The following is a 17,824-nucleotide window of genomic DNA, read 5'->3' on the forward strand; positions in this document are numbered from 1 at the left end:
CAAGACAAAATTAAAACAGTCCATAGAAAGATTTTGTAGGACGACATGTGTGTTCTGGATGTGACAGAAGCCTCAACAGTTGGCTCATAGCTTTATGTCTCTGGGAAGGTTTCCTGCACCCATGCTCACTTGAGTATGCAATTTTGGGGCTGGCGGTCCTTGGAGTAGGCCTCTGCTTGTAGACTCACTCTCAAGCAGGCCAGGGACTGCAAACCATCCTACAAGTATGTTTAGGTTAAGTAGGCCCCATGGTAGGCCTTTCATCTAGGCATAACTTTTTACTGTCCATGCTATAGTGGTTCTCCCACATACTATCATATTCTGCCTGTGAGGTACTATTTCATTGCTGCTGCCTGGCAATTACTGTTTTCTGTGAAAAACTAGCACACATGGTTACTACATTTGTTACACCTGTTACTACATTTGTTACACCTGTTCTGTTTTTGCACGAAAGCTTGCAGTTATGTCACCCAAACTGTATGTGTTGGAGTCTCTCCCTTTTCAGTTTGTGGATATTTAGAGGCATATTTAAGAGCCTCTAACGCCACATTAGTGTAATTTTTTTATGCTAATGTGGCGTTAGAAGGTCAGAAATGCTGCGCTATATTTACAAAGTGGTGCAATGCATACATTGCTCTACTTTGTAACCCTTTGTGCTACTTTATTTCTGCACAAGGCATAATGTATGCAAAGGGAGCGTCCCACCATTAGGGGGGGCCAAAAATGGCACAAGGAAATCTAAAATATTTCCTTGCATCATTTTCTCTGCACTTTTAATACCTGCTCAGAGCAGGCATTAAAAGATGGCATGCCATTGAATACAATGGGCCCATATGTACATAAAATGTTGGCGCTACTCCTGCAGAGTAGATCAATAGCGTAAAAGAAACAATGCTTCTGTCCCCTACCCTTCGCCATGGTGCCTAAGTGCTTTGACGCCTCGTCAGGGGTAGTAAGCGCTATAGAAATACTATAACAATACAATACAATACAATAGTGTGCCATATTTTAGATACGGCGCACACATAGTGGCGGTGGGGCGGGCTAAAGGGTGGAAGAAAAGTGGCGATGCGCTGTGTGCAGCGCCCCTTTTCTTAAATCTGCCCCCTTAATATTTGGAGTGTGGTTCCTGGAATGCTCCTCTGAGTATCATATTTGTCCTGCTATCCCTGGTTCTAGGCAATACCCACCCCTTAGCAATTTTAAAAAAATCGGTGCCAACAGGGTAAGCACCTTATTTGTATTATCCACTTCAAACTTGAAGGTAAAGGGCAGAGGCCATTCGTCCTTCTCGATCTTTCCTTCTGAAATTCCTACCACCCAAACTAAGGCATATGTCCTCATTGTCCACTCTAAAAAGTGCTCACAAAACGATCCTGTTTTAGGTAACACATTAACACCTTACCCAAGAGTCCTTCCAGTATTGTGCATGTGATGAATGCCCTTAGGCAATCAATCTTCAGTTACTCTAAGAAGACTTAGGTTAACAGCGTTAACGTCCACTGATTTAGAAGAACTTTAACACCCGTTTAACACACCACCGATATGCCACCTAACTGGATATCACCATGCTCACAACTTCACCATACACATCAGCACACTTCTCACGACCATACACAGGAACAAACGAAGAAAGAACTACTGACATGAATCCAACAAGCCCAGATGGGCCATTATTTGGCTAGGACAGCACAAAACAACACTTGCTGCCACTAATCACCTTCCACACAAATATTTCTGGCAGGCACCAGGCATGCCTACCGACCGAGAATAAGTGAGAGCAAAGTGTGACAATCCTTTGTCGCACCCATCATACACCCAGAACCTACTCCCAGAACTCACTGAAGCAGGCACATCTTGAGTCAAACTTCTAAAGCACATCTCTGCAGACTGCGATAGAAGCCTTGAAAGAGGAAAGTCACCCTTGGACTACTAAAAGCTCTGAGGTTTCATTCCATTTGTATAGTGTGCGCTATACAAACGACATTAAAAATTACAGCAATAAATTATCGGTATTGCTTCTTGTTCAAGGTCGTGTTTTCTACACACTGGTCTGAGGTCTTCTAAGTTGCACTTAAAGTCCTAGACTGGGATTGTCCTTTGGGTTTAAAGAACAAAATGTTCCATATTCTGTGAACACTTTTCTGTGTAGTTTGGAATGCTTCTTTTTGTGTGTTGTGACATTATGCAGGCCACTGATGATGCAGGAATCTAATTCTATAATGGGGTACCAGTTGCTTTGGTAGCAGCAGTGCTTATCTTGAGCAGATGGTTGAGACCATCACCCGGTTTTGCAATCAGGACTTATTTTTCGTCATCAGTCTTTGAGTAAGGGCAATGCAGTGAAAGGGAGAAAAAGGAGTCAGAGGAGTCAGAGGAGGAAGAGAAATATGGGAAAACATTAAGAAATGGATAAAGCAGAGTTAAAAATGAACTTGCAAGATTGAAATAAAGAGACAAGAAATGAGGCAGTTTTGGTATTCAGCAAGCCAGACATTTGGCAGTGACAGCAGAAGGCTCCTAAGGAAAGTTTTGGGCATCTGCACTTACATTTTTTTTTTTACAAATTTAGCACATAAGAGCAGATAGATAGATAGATAGATAGATAGATAGATAGATAGATAGATAGATAGATAGATAGATAGACAGACACCAGTGGACAGAGGCAGGTCAGCACACATCCTAACTTCCAGCGCACTAAGGGCCTCATTCATAAGAATCTGACTCATCACCATCGATGTGTCAGATTTCTTGCGCCTGCCGCACATCCCCTAAGGACGCCATGATTGTGCTGTATTTAGAATACAGAGTTCCATGGCACGCGTTTTCACATATGTGTCAGAATTTCTGATGCATCCGTTGGTGCTAAACTGATCCATTGCTGGAGCTGTGTTGTTAAACTGAAGCAACTCCAGCGATGCAAGGAGAGTCCCATAGGAAAATGCCCTGCATTTATTGTTACGTCTGCTCTGAGTATTAGAATGACGCAGTGAAAAGTTGGAAATTTCACTACGTCAGTTCTATGTGGCTTTTTCCGTGGGAACGCTTGCCGCAGGTAAAATGTGATGCAGGGTTTTACAAACAGATGCATCTTGGCCTACTGCACCAGTTTGTAAATATGGAGCAGTGCAGTGCACTGCCAGTGCCACCCTTGTGTGAAAAAAAAATGACGCAGAGTTGGCGCAAAGGAGGCCCTGACTTTGTATTGTCAGATGCTGGTGAGCGCCAGATCTTCCAAACTTCAAAATATATAATCAAGCAAAGTATTAGGAAACATATTTAAGAAAAACAAGCATCCCTTTTGAAGTCTTGCCTAGAAACAGCTAAGCAACTTGTTAGCAAAAAGACCTGTTGTATCAAACATAGACTAAGGGCCTGACTTAGGCCTTGGCGGAGGGAAATACCCTGTCACGAATGTGACGGATATCCCGTCCACCATATTATGATCCACATAGGAGATAATGGGATCGTCATACGGCGAAAGGGATATCTGTCAAGTTTGTGACAGAGTATTTCCGTCCACCAAGGCCTAAATCAGGCCTTAGAGTCATCTTTGGGTCTGCCCCTTGCTCGTGATTCAAAGGTGGTCTTGACTATCTCACTTACCTGTTCCAGATTCAATGGCTTGCTTCGCTTTTCTAGTATTGTCCCACTGATGGAGCATTTCAATCTCAACTTGTTTACATTGGATGGCATGTATCCTTCCACTGCTGACCTATCTCTCGCTCTCTCTCTGTACCTCGTCTTCTTCCCCGTCCCCATCGGTTTCTATTAATAAAATACAAAACCACCACCCTAGCAGTTGGTTACAACGTCCCGCCCCAAACACATCTGCACGTCAACAGCAGCCACCCTAAAAGGACTTTTTTTCTTTCGGAAAATCATATTAAGTTGGCTACCTCGCCTGCATTTATCCACATGGCAGCCTTCTAAAAGAAACAACAAGCATTGTCAAAGCCATTGACTCACAAGTGAGAACTATTGGCTTTGCGAATACTTCTTAATTACATATTTTGAGATGCAGATAGAAAACATTATTCAATTTTATCAGTGTTATCAACTGGCAGCTTCACTGTGCTGTAGGCTTTGAACGCGTTCAAATCTAATACATAAGCGAGAAAATTAAAAAAAGGAATGTAGTTAGCCACAGATCTATATTCACATCAAACACAATGTGTCCGTATTTGAAACGTCACTAAAGTGGCCACTGCACGAATTATCACACAGACACAGCTGTGCGACCAACTCCCACAACTCAGAACATGGACTTAACATTTCTTTTTCTAGAAATGAAGTGGCAACCCGTCGTCTATAAGGGGTTTCAAAGTATGGGAGCTGAATAAGCCCTTTCACCAAGTGGAAAGTCTCTGTGAACATAGCCAGTGGGCAAACTAACATTGGAAGCGAGTCACAGGCCGCAAGTGCCGCGAGGGTGTTTGTTATTCCAGTCACTGGGAGATCCAAACTCTGCTGTTTCGTGTATAAAATTGAGACCGCATTCGTCTTTAAGGCTTTTGGAAAGTTTCTGCTGGCAAGACCAGACTGTGCACATCCATTTAAGAGCAAAAAGGCTCAGATAAGAGCAGCGACGCCTTCTATCTGGGGCGAACAGAGAGTTTCCTGGAATTGGCCCGCAGGTCTCATGACCCGTGCAGTGTGTGCTGATGCGCCCGAGCTATTCACTCACTGAGCAGTGAGCGTGGCGCACTGACCCCTCGCTCCTTTTTCGGCTGCTTTGCCGTTGGTCCCTCTGACGTAGCTACCATTCTATTTTTTAAAATAATACTTACGATAGCAATATTCAGAGAGGAGCGCACGGCGACCCTTTTGTCCAAAAGGGTGCTTGAAAAGCAGCGCAGCTAGGATGCTGTCGGTCCTGCTGTAATGAAGGAAAATGTCCCATTTGACTGCTTTTGGGTTGTTATAAAATACAGCAGTTATCAGGTGTCAGTGGGGCCCCAGGGTTCTACACCCCGGAGCCACTGCAGCTGCGGCATCAATAGTTGATGATGAGTCCCAGGCGTTTATTCATCAGCAGGAATTGGAGCTGGTCTTATTACAGCAGTTGGGGATGTGGGATAATGCAGTACTTTCATTTGGAGGAAGAAACAAGCATTTGCAGTGCAATGGGTCTCGCGTTTGCTTGAGTTAGAGCTATTAGCGTTGTAAATTTATAACTGGACTTTTCTTGTCACACACATACTGAAAATACAAAGTAAAACAATTGACATAAGCCAGCCGATTCAAAGTGCCGCGGTGAGCGTGGAGAGAGAGACAAAAGAAAAAAGAAGTTTGCTCGCAGTCAGTTATCGGCAAAAGTGCAATTATCCATGTAAAGGGACGATGGCCAAGCGGTAACAAAACCACCCTAAGGAGGGACAAACAAAAAGCAGTTACCAATGAAAACAGAGGACTTTTGAAGGGCAAGCCCATGAAGGAGTGATAGTGATGGGCGTGCAGTGGGCGTGGTTAAAAGCCCAGATACATACCAACACGTCTGAAAAGCAGCGCTTGCACGCTGCTGTGCTCGACCTAAAAAGCAGAGTTTGCAAGGTGCCGACTAACTCCACCCACAGCCACACATGAGTTCCCCAGAGAAACAAAAGACCAGTGGTTACAGGAAGCGACACCTTGTCACAGGATGTCGTAACCTTAAAACACTCAGCAGCACCCGCCTCCCTGTTCTCAGCTTTAAAAAAAAAAAACATTTCGTCATCAGAGCCTTAAAAACGATCTCTGGAGAAAAAGCACGTCTGAGCGGTGTAACCATTTTAGGCGGAATGTCTACTAATTCCATCCCTTACACATTTTCAAGTAAACATTGCTTTTGGTGTCCTTAGAGTGACCATCACTCCTTGTGCACTGTAATGCAAAACCCATCCGATGTGGTAAACAGGAATTTATTTGTTATATAGAAGTATAATTTCAAGATGTTGAGTATTTCTTACGTAGAACATAATGTTTTGGTGGTTGGTAGGGTTCCCACCTTTCCAAGAGAAAAATACTGACCATCTGTACATGTGGTAAGATTCTGTAAAGGGCCCAAAGTAGTTCTTAAGCAGAATATTTTATAAAATCGTCTATATTCATTTTAACATGGCCTTTCTGTCTTTGCTTACCTTCATTATCAGTCAGGGGTCATTATGGCAGCTGTAGAACATATTTAAGGTATTTTCTTCTTAAATTTACTGTTTAAAGTACCACTGAGAAGGTAAAAATACATAGACCTTGCAAGTTTTGTAGCACCAGGGACAATAAAATACCAGTCCTGCTGGTAAACAACCGCCTAGATGGCAACCCTAGTTGTTGGATTGCTCATCATCGTCATCATAGTGTAGAAACTGGTCTCTGAGCCCTCAACCCTGGCTGCAGCATTTAAAGCTAGATTAAAAGTGACTACCTCAAGCTCAGTTCTTAAAATACTAACATCCCCAGTCGTAGAGGCTTAACATGCACCCAACTCTATGGCCTTATGCATGTGAGGTCCCATCAACCAGCACCACTAAGCTATGGAATATGGGAATCATCATAGATTCCAGGCTCTGACGTGTCCCTCTTGTCAACCAAGAAATTATCATTCCATATCCTGGGGATCCTTAGACACATTTCTTGCTGCTGAGGTGTTTTTTAACAAATCCATATGATCATCTCCCTGGATCTCCCTTTATTCAAATTTTAGTACAGAGTGAATGTGGCCCAATGGCATTAGAGCAATGTGCATGAGTATAACATTGCATTACACAAGGTCAGATTTTTCTTTTAAGGCATAGGGAGATTAAGTGATTGGCCCAGAGCCACAGTATGTTAAGTGAATGCCGGGGCTCCTCAATTCCAAAGTTGGAAGCTCTGGCCTCAGGGCAGATTTTCTCCCCAAGGGACTATACTATACCAACACCATTTATCACGGAGATTTTTACTTCCTCTTCCTTTTTATATTTATTTTTTTGCAAGGGACATAAAAAGGTAATCAAAAGTCAATAACTGGAAAAACAGCTACATGTAAAAATACAATTCAGTCTTGCAAAATAAATACACATTATTGCACACTTGGCCCAGCAAATAGAAATACCTTGGAAGGAGGTGAAATATACCATTTATTGATACTAAGTAACTGTCTATCACCATTCATTTGCCCGGCCGAACGAAAGTATGAGAATTTTGTATCCTGTTCTCGTCAGTGCACAAGATAGAACTTTCCAGTCTGGAGTAGTCCATGAAAGAGTTCTGTCAGGTCCTAAAGTGGAAAATTCTGGCTCTAGCCAATCCTGGCTATGCATGCTCTGGCAACCAAAATGGAAGGGAGGACAATTCCTTAATGATTCAGTAATATTGTAGCTCAGTATTGAACCAGAATTAAAGTAAAACAATAAGTCAATCTTATCCCTAATAAAGCATGAATTTCTTTAAAGACATGATCCAAGTAATTCTGAACTTTGCTGTAGCAGGTGACTGGGTGAATCAAATCTGCATCCCCCTGACCACACCTAAAACAATTAGAGTCAGGTCTACATTTCCATGTATTGTGCTTTGGTTTGTGTGACGCAGATCAAGTATTAATTTAAAGTGATGGGTTTTAGGATTTGATGTGTTGACCGTACACTGACCCCACTTAATGCTGTCTCTTAGCTCCTCGATAGAGACTGATTCTACCATCTATTTACCAAATGCAGCAATTTATCTTCCTTTTTTATTCCTAAATCACTTTTATAGATTTTTAATTTTAATGAATCATTTTTTGGGGTTTAGACAAAAATTGGAAAACAGGTATCATATCTAAATCAACATTACAGACAGAAGGTACCTCAAATGGTCCCATACTTGTAGATACAAAGAAAATCTTGACATGGGTATATGATGTTGTGTAGCTCCTCAGAAAGAGAAGATCTCATTATGCCTTTATAGTTGCCCAACTCTAATCAGTTAAACCCTCTGACAGATATGCATGCCTTTCTCCCTGAAAATTACTAAGGGGGTGGTGCCATCCCACAATGCGGTGTATCTGGTAAACTCACTGCTATTGAAGTATGTTATCTAAGGCCACAAGATGAGGGAAAACACCTGTGTCATCCTAAATCGAACTTCTTTTCAATAATAAGGCTCAATACTGCCAACTATAAGATCAGAATTAATGTGTAATTCATCCAAGGGCCATTCAGTCTTAGGTAAATGCATAACCTGTTAAATTCAGCCACTAACTGAAGCTCACTCATAGTATCTCAGATCTGGTAAGGCGCAACCTCAGTGTTTATGGGAAAGTTCATGGTCTGAACAGCCTTGCTTGTTTCTTATATTACCTTACGAATCTGTCCCAGGTTGTTTCTACCTTATGTATATATGCTTCTGGACCTAAGAGAGGAATGACACTGAATGCAGATCGACATTTCCAAAGAAGTAGCATCTTTAAGATGTTGCATCGATCCATAATATCTATAGGAAGCTAATTCATCTTTGCACAAACCCTGTGGAAGTCTTAAGAAGAGCCTCATAGTTATGTTTTTGTCATCCTGTTAAGAGGTAATAGTGACTTGTAAATAAGTCACACATTTATCGAGTTTAATATATAACCTAAAACAGTACAAAATAGGGTAGCTTCTGTTTCTATAGCTTCATCTGCTCTTCAAGTATCACATGTAAACACAGTCATATCCTTGAAGTATGGGCAATCTTTCACTCAACAGCATTGATATTAATCACCAAAATATCTATCGACTTCTCCAGATGAGAAAGAAGGAGCTCCAAATATAAGGCAAAAAGCAGCAGGGAAAGAGGAGGCCACTGCCTAGTGTCCCATGAAATAGAGAATCCCTTTTCCAGTAGCTTCAGGGGATCCAGAACACAGCAGCTGGGCTAACCTCAGGTCTACAAGGGCACTGGCAATCAACATTCGAAGATCCGTGGAACCAAGGATAGGCGGTACAGATTTCTCGAAGCAAACTCCCAAGTTCTGGAAGTGTCAAGGTCTGCATCATGAAACTGACTGGTCACCTTTCATTCCAGAAAGCAACTCCCAGGCTAGTCAAACGCTCTTTACAGCAATAATAAAAGGTAGACATCTCCTGAATGTCTTCATTCCATTGACTATCAGAATTCTTACTTCCAGCAACTCTAGGATCTATGTTTGATATTGCTGATACAAAGAGCAAGAGTAGGGACGCATTGCAATCTCTGTCTGGATTTTTCATATCGTGAGCGCACACATGTGCAGCAGCAAGACCAGAACGCCTCCATGGCCCTCACACACGACGGTTGTAGGTCTGAATGTCACTAGGAAAAACTTTGCCTGATGCAATGTTTCTATCAGAAGATGTCCTGCTTATGGTACCCGATGCATACCTGCACTACTCTAACATAGGCAACACTAAAATCGTCCATCCTACCTTATTCAAATCAGTCAAGGCCTCTGTTGTGATTCAACCTCCTTCACTATTACATAGTTAACATAATTATTGGCCTATGGCACGAAGTGCTGGGGATTGGTTGCTCTGGCTGTTTCTGAAGTCCATGCATTATAGGGTTTATGACAGCATGGTTCTTCCTAATAAAACAAACATTACAATGTACCCAAGTAAGAAGCCTAAACCAGCTATGCTATCCACATTAGTCTTTTGACAAAACAATACACTTTACGCTGAAGCTTTTGAGTATTTTAGTGTTTACGGCGGACAACTAAATAAGATTAGACTGTGTCCTATTTGTATGACTACTGACACTTGGAAAGAATCAACCAGCAGCTCTCGGGTACATGGAGGACCAGTGCCAGAACAGTGAATCATTCCAGTCGACTAACACTGATGCTATTGATGGCCAGGTAACAACGCCAAAGTATAGCAAGAAGTCAAAGAGGAGAAATCTGATCTTTCTTTGTCAAAAACAGAAGACTCTGCTAAAAGTGGATCTTTAAAATCAGAGTGTGCATTTCTATTTATTGTCTGGAGCTTAAAAGCTGATTTTATGGGCAAATACAAAATTACAGCAATAAATCACAGTTCATTCAAACTGTCGAACAGTGCCAGCTTTTGGGCGGTGCGACTGGTGCAGCCGCACCTGGTGCTGACACGGTGGGCAGGGGGTGCTGCGTTTAAAATAAATGATGGGCTTAAAAACATGTGCTGCAGAGTTCCTTGTGTGTCCAGCAGTTTTCATGCTACAATGAAAAAAAACAAGATAACTCTGGTAATTAATGTTGGAGAGAGTTCGGGGTTTTGTCTTGACAAGTGGCCGTTTTAACTCATCATAAAGTTGCACAGAGGGTTAATGTGCCTGCTGCGAAGAACTTGTGCCACGCAGGCCCCATAACTGAGTATGTGTGAACTATGAGTAGAGCTATAAAAAAATGCATGTCAGAGAGGAGCAACGGTGAGATGAGGAGCATTGTCGAAGGGTGGTAATTTGGGAATTCGTGAAGAAGGAGGTAATTGTGGGGTGGCCAAAAAGATTGTCGAACCAGGTGCCACCAGCATTAAAGCCAGCCCTGCTTTTGAACATCAAGCTTTTTTAGCTATATTGTTAATCTTAGACGTCTTTTACACAGGGATACGTTCTCTTCTTTTTTTATTTTTTATGCAAAACTGTTGTAATCTGGTGCTCATGTAAAGCGCTCTAACGCATTGGTCCAAGTTCGTGCCATACAAAAATTGCGTAAAAACTATGTATATCCCCAAAATCGTGCCAGTGCATACAGGATAAAATTCCTTCATATTTAAAACCGTGTGAGCTAAGGATCTCAAGTGTTTTAGTGCTCTTCATTCATTAGCTTTTTTTACTTAGTTTTAATGTCCACAAGCAACGGAATACTTTCTATAACAAGATATTGATTTTGTGCGGATGCATTTGTTTTGTGCTGGGGGTTGGGGGCATTAATGGATATTGAGTTGAGAAAACATATGAAATTGTGATTACTACAACTACACCTACTAATACCACTACCTCTACTACTATTATTAATAATAATAATTTGTATTTTATAGTACCTGTTTAGATCAATAATAATGTATATATTAATTTATTGGTAATATATCATCATTATTCATGTGTGGCACTTATTTATTTAACTACTATATTTTTATTGTTGTGCGCTTCATCTTCTTCTCACTAGTATCAATAATAATAATAATAATAATAAACAATTCCCTTTAGAATACTGCAATTAAACCTTCCCCTAACCCGGCACAACATTACTCATAGAAACTATTAGCGGAAGTAAGAGGCACGAGGCCCTGGTGAAATATGCGCGTGCCTCTTTGAGAACGTCTCATGTTCAGCCAATGTCGTGCCTAAAGAATTACACTTATACCAAGCAGGCTCAGGGCTGACATTGCAGCACGAAGCACATGAAGACATTTTGAACAGAAGGCTTTGAAAGACGGCGGGCTCTTGGTCGGGTACACATTGCAGAGGTTAAGATGCCCTTGGAGGAGGGAGCGACGTTTTCCTCCTAGCGACAGGCCCTGCGTTGCTATGCTGATATCAACACAGGCAGAGGTGTCCAGCAGGAAGGCTTCTCGGGTGCTGCGAGTGTCTTGGGCTGATAAAAGTTCACACCGCGGGGTCTGGACCTCCCGGCAGCCTCGTGGCTCCCAGGGAATGCGGACAGAATAAAATCTCACACCGCCGTCCAACTCCGCCCGTGTACCGCTTTATCTGAAATGTCACCCCTGAGTCATGAGTCTGGGCAGACAACTCATGTCCTCCCCGGGATCAAAGTTCCTATAGTATTTGGAGAAAATGTCTATCACAAAAGCTCTTCGAAGGAAGCCATTTTGGGGTGCAGCCGAGAGGAAGTTTATTTCTAACATATTTAACGTCCTTGACATATATTATTTGTATGCACCAAGCACAATGGGGACAAAAATTAATTTTAAAAAGGCAAGCCAAGCACCTTCAAAGGCCGACTGCAACTATACCTGCTCCCTTAATTACCATAAAATGCTAACCTTTAAGAGGGCGTTGGAGTACTTTTATGGTGCATGCGCATCATTAATGCGGCCAACTGCTGAATGATGTTAGAATACATCTCAAAATCCCAAGGCATATGTCTCATATCCAAAGCAGACGTCATCAAACAAAGAAATGTATTGGAATTCATACTGTTACCAATGAAGAATTGGGTAAAGGAGCATTTTTCCCTCTACTTGGGTTGTGGCCACTTCAAAGCCAGATTGATGCGTTGGTATTTCAAGAAGTGGATCCTTGTTAAAAAAATTACAGACCATTCATTGGTCATATTTTAAGGTATCAACAAACCCACTATTTATGGGATGGGGGAAAGTGGCAGTAAAGCTCTTTTTCTCATAGTTCTTCTATATGGTCATTGTTTTCTCGTACCACTTCTACATATTACATTGTCAGGTTGTAAGGGTCCTTGCAGGTACTTCCTGTACCAGTGTTTCTGATAGGAGAGGATGTTTTGTATTTTGCACACAGTATAGTCTTTCAAGTCTGACTTTGGTCTGGAATTGTTACCAGTCTGCCTTTGGTCTGGTATTTTTTTCATTCTGGCTTTGGTCTGACATTGTGCCACCGTTCTGGCTAGTGGGACAGATTTGTGACTGACGCCTGCGATGAAACTTGTGTGTGTGGAAATGGAGAGAATGGGTAATTGGGGAGGTCGAGGGCATCAGAGAATGGCGAAGTGGGGAGGGAGGCTGGATGAGCTACCCCTATTACACGCTCAAGGCAACAAACCCCAAAGAGGTGGTGCAATAAGAGGTGAAGGGAGCTAAAAGTGAGGAGACTTGACTAGGAGGGCAGTGTAAACACATGTGGAAATCCTGGCATAGGGTCACATAGCTTATTTTTGGGGTTTCATTCTAAATCCCTCTCCTATTAATTAGGCTACCTTAAAAGATATGAACCAGCCAAAGATTGAGATTAAATGTTTTTGTTATTCATATTGTACTTGAGTTCTAATCCGTTTACCACGTCCTGAAGTAAACCCTATTACAGTGTTTAAGACACAGGTTTATGCAGTATATTGTAAGTTGTAATTGTAAATGTATTTATCTAGCGCTTGCGAACCATGACAGAGCATTGAAGCATTTTTTCTCGCGAGTAGCACACTACTCCAGAACCCAATATTAGTACTTAGTAGGTTAGTACAATTTTAATATTTGTTTTTCTTGTGCAATAGTTGCGCTATATTTGTACTCTTGAATTATTGTGTGTTTAGTAGAGTTTGGAATAGGGATAGAATGATCGGTGTGGATTTGAAAAAGGGAAGTAGTGAGATTGTTTTTCAATTAGTGGTCTTGTGTGCTTTTTAGTTGGGTGGAATGGCTAAAAAGGAGGGGTGAGAATTTGAGAAGGACAATTGGAAGTTTATAGTAGTCTGAATGGTTTGGGATCAGCCAGAGGGAGGACGGATGGGAAGGACAGAAGCGTTTTTTTTGGGATGTCAAAATGAAATTAAATATTCACATATATATTGTTTTGTGTGGGTAAAACGTGAACCTATCACATCCCTGTAACCATTGTACATATAATACACACACACATGTATACATGTATATATATATATATATGGTTCTTACTACCAAACTTTTAGGGCAGAAGCCTCCATTCATGATGGCGGACTCATGCATAACATCACCTCAAAAGAAACATAACGGCCACACAGGGGGTCCAAACTCTCCAAGATTTTATTTTGGCAAACAGACACGTTTCGGATTCAGGACTTCTTCAATGTTTGCTCTGTAAATGAATGAGGTGGGCTTAGTTTACAGACTTCAAACTGCCCTTATTGGACAGCTACACATGAGCATAAAAAGAGGACTGGGTCATCAAAGTGTACACTACAGTGTTTTCGGCCTCCATATTTATGGAATTATACACAGTAACAGGTATGACTTTGTCCAGCATAATTCTGACTATATCATGTTCTCTGCTGTGAATAGTCTGAGTATAATCAATTTTCATCATATGCAAGGGGTAATGTTTGCAGTAGTGGCTGGTGGCAGAAAGGAGCCAGTGGCGGGGGGCAGCGCACAGATCCAGGGGCGCAGGGTCAGTGTGTGGAGCGGCAATAAAAAAAAATTGACTTACAAGCCGCCTCTGTGTTCCGCCCTTCCAGCAGCCTCTCATTGTCTTTGTCCCTCCCCAACCAATCCTGACGCTTCTCTCATGCTATCACATGGCATGAAATAAGTGCCAGGATTGGCCTAAGCGGACAGAAATGCTGCACAAGGAGGGAGTGGGACACTGCACTTGGTCCCAATCCGGCAGTGCAACATAGCCGGGTGGAGAGTTCCAAGTGCACATATCAGTTTGGTCGGCCTCAGACGGCCAGCCAAACTGATATGCACACTTACACACGCACCACCACCACTCCTCCTACACTTGTTGACGTGGAGGAGGCTGGCCCCACCCTGTCCTATGAAAGCAGAAAAATAAAGGAATAATAAAAATATGATAAATACAATGATTGTGATTTTCATTTTAGGCTTTCTTGTGCTTTCACTTGTTGTTTCTGCTTTCATCACCCCATTTCTCCCACTTACTGGCTCTCCCCTTTCTGAAACATTGCTCTCATTCTCTTACCTTTCTTATAATTTAGCTTTATCATTCCATTCCACTCAGTCGGCTTTCCTTTCTTTTCTTGACAGCTCTCCCTACTTCTCCTGTTTTTCTCCTCCTTCCCTCCATCATTTTCACTGCTCTTCTATCTCCTTGTGTCTTCACCCTCTTTTAACATACAAACAACAGTTCCAAATCTTGAGAACAGTTGTCTTTGGCACACTAAACTGATGGAGAACTCTGACACACTAGTCTGGTATCCGTATTCTGTGACAAACTATCCTAATATCAGTACTCGGTGACCCACTGCACATTTGTGTGGGACATTATGTTCTGTCACTTCAGCCCACATTGAACATTCATGTGGGGCATAAGTATCCAACACTGCAGTCCATGTTGCACATTCATGCGGGACCATAGTCACCAATACTAAGGTTGACACTGCACATGCACGTGGGACAGTATTTTCTGACAGGACACTCAATACTGCACATCCATGTGGAACAATATCCTCTGAGACTGCAGTTCAGCGTGTATTATTCTCTCTCATTGCAGTCCACACTGCACGCTCATGGGGGACACTATTGTCTGACGCTCCAGTCCACAATGCACATTCATGTGGGACATTTTTCTCTGACACTGCACTGCACGGGAATACTTTTCTATGCTGCAGTATTTTTGATGAGTCCCATTTCTCCTCAACATTCCAAACCTCTAAAACCCAGTAGGGCATATTTAAAAGCAGCCTTAGCATCAATTGTTTTACACGAAGGTGGCACTAAGGTGTCCTTTTCACCGCGCCATATTTACAAAGTGACACAATACATGCATTGGGCCACTTTATAACTCCTGTGCCGCATTATGCCTGCACCAGGCATAATGTATGCAAGGGGGACGTTCCGGCACTGGTAGGCCTTCAAAACTGGCGTAGTGAAATGTAACATTTCACAGCACCATTTTCGGCTTTATTTTGAACGCCTGATCAGAGCAGGCATTAAAATGATGCACCCATAGAAACCTATGAGCCTCCTTGCACTTTGCTACACTAGCGTCACAATTGTTGACGCTAGCATGGCAAAGCGTCATAATAGCGTAAAAAATTGAGATATTGTACTAACGACCGCCATGGTGCGCCCTATTATAAATACAGCCCAACCATGGTGTCATTAGGTGCCGGTAAGGGGGGAGGGGTGCAGAAAAATTGGCGCTTCAGCTCCGATGCACCACTTATTAATAAATATGGGCCAGTGTGTTTTAACACAGATATTATACAGCACTTTGGTGCTCAATAGATAAACTTATACAAATGCACATTATGTAATACATTTTCTATTGTGCATACTTTGTTATTACAGGGCACGACCTGTTTCTGGTGAGCAGTCTCTGTTCTGTACATAAATGTCCTTTCTGGACTAAGAATCATGCGTCTGTGATGCTTCTGGAAATCATAAAATATCTCATAACTGCGTCATCACTCGCTTTAGAACGTTTTCCGAAAGGATCCCCCACCCATAAGTCCGCTTTTTATGTCTTACCCTTTTACTATGAAAGCCATAAAGAACGAGTGCCTAGGCACCATCGCAGTAATTGTCTCCAATTATGTTATATGCTGATCCACAGTCAAGGAAGTGAGCGGTAGGTTATTACCCACCCGGTCAGAGGAGTGAGCGCGCGACTGCATTTGTCATCTCCTGCAAAAAGATGGCTGCAGGCGTACTCAATTTAAGAGCTTTAAAGGGGACAGCAGGAGAATGATGTCACATTACATCTCAAAACCCAACCGGACCTCATACCTGAAAGCAACGTTCTAAACTCCCTTTTGCTGTCGATTGTTAATGACAAAGTACTGAAAAAATATGTTTTTTCAAAATACAGGATGGGCCCTGTGAGAGACATGTTTAATTCCCTGTGAGGTGGACCCAGGACATGAACCAGTGCTGTTCGGGAAATAACTCAGTGACAGCTGTTTTTAGTGTAAAAGGTAATTTATTAGGACAGGGTTGCATAAGCAAAATAACCTTAACTTTTTAACGTAAACCGTAACTTTAATAACGCCCTCCCTTTAACATCTCCTCGCTCATCCTTCCCCTTCAAACCCTTATTTCGTTTCCATTCCCCTACACACTCCCCTTTTCCTTTCATGCCCCATTTGGTTTGTGCGTAACCCCACTCAGAGCCTTCACCTGCTTGTTTATTCCCTGGAAGGGTGGCCAAGCCCGCATCTGACTCACCACCCTCCCCCATCTACTGCCAACCAGCACAAACCCATTTGGCGTTTTGCTGCCCCCCCCTCCCCCCCAACCTCCTGGCCACGCTACTGCAACAAGCACTTTCTCATTTCTTGTTTGTGATCCACAAGTTCTCTCCCCACAACTCCTCAACCAGCAGTCTCAGATCTGTCAGATAATACGCATTTCCTAGTGTGGACAGGTGAACACCATTGTCTCTGAATAATGCTACCTCTTGCTCTGTAATGTTCTCATGCTTCAGTATTTTTATCCCCTGAGCCCAGCAGAAAACCCTCATCGCTCTGTTAAGTTTCCTTCGAGCCCGCTCCATGGCTCCATACTTTACTGCCCCTCTCCACACTCTACGGGGAACAAATTCTATCCACACCAAGCATGTACCATGCAGTTTTTTCTTGAGAACCTCCAAGTCTCTCTGCATGTGCTGCAGTAGCGTGAGTCCTGATAGCTTTACCAGATCATTCTCTCCCAAATGGATGATTAACAAATCCGCATATCCCCAGTTCAATAAGTTAGCAGTGATGAAAGGAAGGAGGTTACCCCACCGCATGCCGCTCTTTCCCTACCATAGCACCTCGTGCCACCTGCTGGATAGTCCCAGGGCCCGACCATATACCTGCTGCTCCGCGAACTTCGCTGCCCAATGTACAAATGAATGGCCGACCAGCCATGTTACCGCCTTGCCCTGCGATGGACCAAACGTATCTCCTGCAATGGAAAAATAACTGTAACATACGTTTTTAAATATCCCAAAAAAAAAAACCCGCCCCAAAACTTCTTGGAGCTGTCCCTCCTCGCATCTCAGAGTCTAACGTATCGCTCACAACACCTTGATCTCCAGCGGCCTATCGCCCTAATCTTTGCCCAGTCCTAAACCTGGCCCAAGCCAGATGCTTTAGCTGTTTGTCGCTCTGTCCCCAAAGATTTCCTGCAAACCGCTCAAAAGACTGAAAATCAAACCAGGCCAGCCGGTAACTTCGCCGAGTGGATTCCGCTAAAGACATCTCCACCAGCCCCGTGACCATCACGCCCCCCATTCCCAAATGTCTGCCGGGACCGCTGTCTTG

This window comes from Pleurodeles waltl, chromosome 7 (assembly GCF_031143425.1).
Source record: "Pleurodeles waltl isolate 20211129_DDA chromosome 7, aPleWal1.hap1.20221129, whole genome shotgun sequence".
In the NCBI taxonomy this organism is placed as follows: domain Eukaryota; kingdom Metazoa; phylum Chordata; class Amphibia; order Caudata; family Salamandridae; genus Pleurodeles; species Pleurodeles waltl.